The sequence below is a fragment of the Lolium perenne genome, chromosome 6 (genome assembly GCF_019359855.2).
Source record: "Lolium perenne isolate Kyuss_39 chromosome 6, Kyuss_2.0, whole genome shotgun sequence".
Taxonomy (NCBI): Eukaryota; Viridiplantae; Streptophyta; class Magnoliopsida; order Poales; family Poaceae; genus Lolium; species Lolium perenne.
In genome coordinates this window covers 220,605,053-220,608,808 of record NC_067249.2, presented here as the reverse complement: position 1 = coordinate 220,608,808, position 3,756 = coordinate 220,605,053, and positions in this window count along the sequence as shown.

Here is a 3,756-nt window from a genome sequence, read left to right as displayed (position 1 = left end):
AGCGGAAGCGTAAAGTAGAAGGGACTCTCTAGTCCACAGGCCAACGTCTGACGTCAGAAGGCTCCCTAGTTGTCGTGGGCGTCCTGCTGGTCGTCTTCTTCAAACTGTTGTTCTGCTTCAGAATCTGGCCATTTGAATAGCCAGGGACACAGCCGTGAGTACTTTAAAGTACTCGCAAACTAATATCACGGTAAATACTAAAAGTTCTAGTAAGGGGGTACTAAGCTCTAGTTTATTTTGCATAAAGCTAATTTTATTTCACAAACATTTTTGTAAACCACTCTTCATGTGCTAACTAACTCAAGTGGGAACATTAGTGTCATTCCCACAACCAGGTTGTGATTCCAAGTCAAAGTCTCCATTCAAGTTCAAAACCATAAGTCATCCTTCAGCATTCATAGTTTTCGAAAAGTTCTGATGACGGAACAGTATGGCCTTTCCAACTGTCCATAACCGAGGACGCGGCTATTCGAATAGGTTTAACTCTGCAGAGGTTGTACACTTGTGCCACAACAATTGCAATAGCTCGTCAGGTAATCGGCCCTGATTTATCGTGACGTTAAAGACGCGAACTACCAATCATAACCTTTCATTTACACATCCTAGTATAGGCACCTCTCCCCATGAGCTTGGCCTCCCAGTGAAGACCAACTGTCAACCTGGGAACTGCACAGGGCTTGGGCCGGACATTCACCTCATCGCGCATCATATCGTATCATCTCAGTTGTTGTGGTAGAGGCAGCTTTCGGCATAACCCCGATGATGCTTGTTTAGAGGGAACCCATACTAAGACACACAAACTTCCAGTTAAGCCCTACCCAGATTCAGGTATTGTGGGGGTACGGTAAAATTGGAATGGTATCGCATCCGAACCCAACCATCAGTATTTTTGAAACATTCACCAAGTCATTCACCAGTCATATTCACCTTCAAAAGAAATCATTCAATGGAATGCATCTTCATCCCAAGGTTTCGAAACTCCTTTAAAAATCTCTCAATAGAATGACTCGTCATTCCAAGGTTTTCGAAATCATTTCAGTTCCCAGTCTCCCACATGGAGAAGTCACTTTCAATCAGCACTAGCATCTAGGTATGAGGGGTACTAAGTATTTGTTTTGTTTCTAGGCTAAGTTTGATACTCTTGTACTAGTCCAATACTAGCCAAGTGAATCATGAATCAAAAAGTACTTTGATAAAACAAAGGTAAATAGAGTTTGTAAGTACAAACTGGAAATTAAGATCATAAGCCTAAAGTAAAAATAGGGGAAGGCTTTGCTCATAGAGAGCTTAGCAAGTTGCAAGATTATTATCTTGCAACCAAAATGGTTTGCCTCAAGCTAGCTTGCATTGGTGGTAGCTTGCTAACTTTACTACTTTGATCACCAACTTGTACTTTGACCCAAGTTAACTATAAAAGTAACCCATCTAGAAAACAAGTAAGAATTTGTAAAATCAAAACTTAGGATGGGTTCATATACATAAAGGTAAGAAACATGGTGCCTTGCCCCAAGGGGCGTTGCACCTTGCCAGAATATTAGTTTGCAAACTACATATCTTAGCTTGCAAACAATATCACCTTGCAAAGGTAATTTCTATCAGTGCTAGCTTGCGTTGGTAATAACTTGCAATACTATCAGCTTGCCTTGGTTGAAGTGAGGGTCCAAGTTCTCTTCTCCTTCCTTGTTGTAGAAGTCCTCCTCTTCCTGATGGTCTCCGGTACTAGCGTCTAAAATACGAATACGGGGTACACGATCATCATACCAAACTTACATACTACCAATCTCATACAAGCTTCACACAACTTAACTCGTATCACACACTACTATTAAGTGGGTGGAGGTGTTCTTCCTATTTAAGAAAATAATTTTCTCTCATACTAACTTATGTGTTACTTTTAATTACTTAGAGAAATACTTTCCTCTCATATCTTATTAAGATTTAATTTCTCTTATGAACAAAATATGACCTAGGTTGACTAAAGTCAACCTCTTCATACTCATCATTTAAGAAAATGATTTAAATGAGGTTTCATACCTCATACAATTTAATCCTAACAAGGGTAATGATTTAAGGTCACCCAATACTCAATATGAGATTATATAGACCATGGTCCATACCTCATGTTGAAATACTTGGGACCAAGATTTAAATGAGAGAGAAACCTCTCATAAGATTGAACACATAGTTGTAACTAGGTTAACAACTACCATTGAGGTGATTTCACATCCTCAACAATTCATTGGCTATTCTAACAATACTTGTACTCACACCAATACTACACTTAGAGTGCATTGGTTGTGTGGCTTGAGGAAAATAATTTCCTCTCCTTACATGTAAGTGATAGTTTCCATCTAGGGTTTGAGAAATACCTTTCTCTTATTGAAAACTTCTTAAGATTTAATTTCTCAAACAATCATGCATGAAATCATGTTGACCCAAGTCAACCATTCATCATTATCATTTGAGAAATAGATTTAAATGAGGTAGAGTACCTCATGCCATTTATTAACACTACAAATGATTTAAATCTCTAAGGAATTCATATAGGTGAGTTTGGGCCAGGGGTCCAAACATCACATGAATTCATTTGAGACAAGATTTAAATGAAGCATAAGACTTCATATGAATTACTTAATAGTTTTGGACAATATCAACTAGTTAAACTAGCCATATTACCCACTACTTAAACTAGGGCATGATCATGCAAGGTGACCACACCATTTTATTGCCTAAACAATTAGTGTAAGTCAAAAGTGAGCTAAAGGAGTTGGAATTGACTCAATATCTATTTTGGTTGATTTTTAGGAATTATTCTAAGGCAGAAAAGTCCCTGACTTGTTATTTTTGTTAGATTAATTCTACAAAGAGATTGACCATGAGGCCAGTGGCATTGGATAGATATTTTTCTAGGCTTTCCAAATATATCAACTTCATAAATTTTGGTTCAGCAGATTTGAAACTATTCAATTTCAAAGTGGGGGCCAGTATTGAAAAAGATTTGAAAGAAATAATTCTAATTCAAACTGGCGGGCTGGCGGGAAAGAGAATGGGCCGAAATGGTTTAAAACGCAGCGACGGCGAGTTGGGCCGGCCCAGCAGTGCGTCCAGCGCGCAGCGGGCCAGCTGACAGGGGGTCCCACTTGTCAGCGACTCAGGCTTACCGAAACGGTATGGAGGATCATGGAACGTAGGATTAGAGGAAGATCGTGCGGTCGAGGTGCGTCGTCTCCGTCGAGGGGAGGGCTTGCTGGCGCGGCGAGGCACGGGGGTCGACGGCGAGCTGGGACTCCGGCGACGGTCGGCGACGGTGCAGAACGGCGTTGTCGACGATGAGGAAGCAGATGGCGCAGACGGCGGCTCGAATGGTGGCCGGGAGCTTCTCCTCCGTCGAGCTGCTGCGGCGGCGGTCCCCGGTGAAATTGGAGCTACTCCGGTGAAATTGGGAAGGGGGAGGTGGTCGAGGAGATCAAGGATGAGGAGGGAAGCAAGTGAGTGTGAAGAAATTGTACCGGGTTGCTTCCCTTTTATAGCGGCGCGAGGTGTTGCGGGGCAGTGGTGATGGCGGCATGCGCGCGGCGTCGCCGGCGATGCAGAGGGGTAGGAGGGAGCAGGGCGAGGTAGGCGACATTACTGCGAGGCTAGAGAGCTAGGAGTTGAGGTGGGGGACGGTCTGGCGAGCGCGCGAGAGGCGAGATACTGGCGGCAGGCTTACGGGGGTCCGGCGAGCTGGTCGTCGGCGACAGGCAGCGCGAGAGC